A 433-nucleotide genomic window follows, 5' to 3' on the forward strand; every position below is an offset into this window, starting at 1 on the left:
GCGGGGTGGATGAGGTGGGGGGGGGGGGGGGGCACCCTAGGATGATGGGCACGTGGAAAGTTTGGGGCAGACAATGTGCTTTGGGTCAACGTGGCATCCTCTCTGAGACCGACTACTCGGAAAACCTCCTCTTCGCAAGCTTTGGGGCACAAACGTCCTTGTCCCGGCACAGGGCGGCCCAGTCGGCCTAATACCGGAGACTTTTCCCATCTTGAACCATCTAAGCTTTCCCCAGAGCCTGCCCAAGGGACTTTGCTCCCCAAAACTTGCCCAGCCGGTCTAATAAAAGGGATCGTTTTGGACCCAAGAGTTCTAGTTGTTGGTCTGCCTAATAAAACAGGCCGCCCCCCCCGGAGGAAACCAAACCCCAGCGGGACGAGACCAGCCGGGACAGCCCCAGCCCAGTCCGTCCCCCGAGGGTCGGCAGAGGTGG

This window comes from Gavialis gangeticus, unplaced genomic scaffold, assembly GCF_001723915.1.
Source record: "Gavialis gangeticus isolate Ggan-Ray unplaced genomic scaffold, GavGan_comp1, whole genome shotgun sequence".
Lineage (NCBI taxonomy): Eukaryota > Metazoa > Chordata > Crocodylia > Gavialidae > Gavialis > Gavialis gangeticus.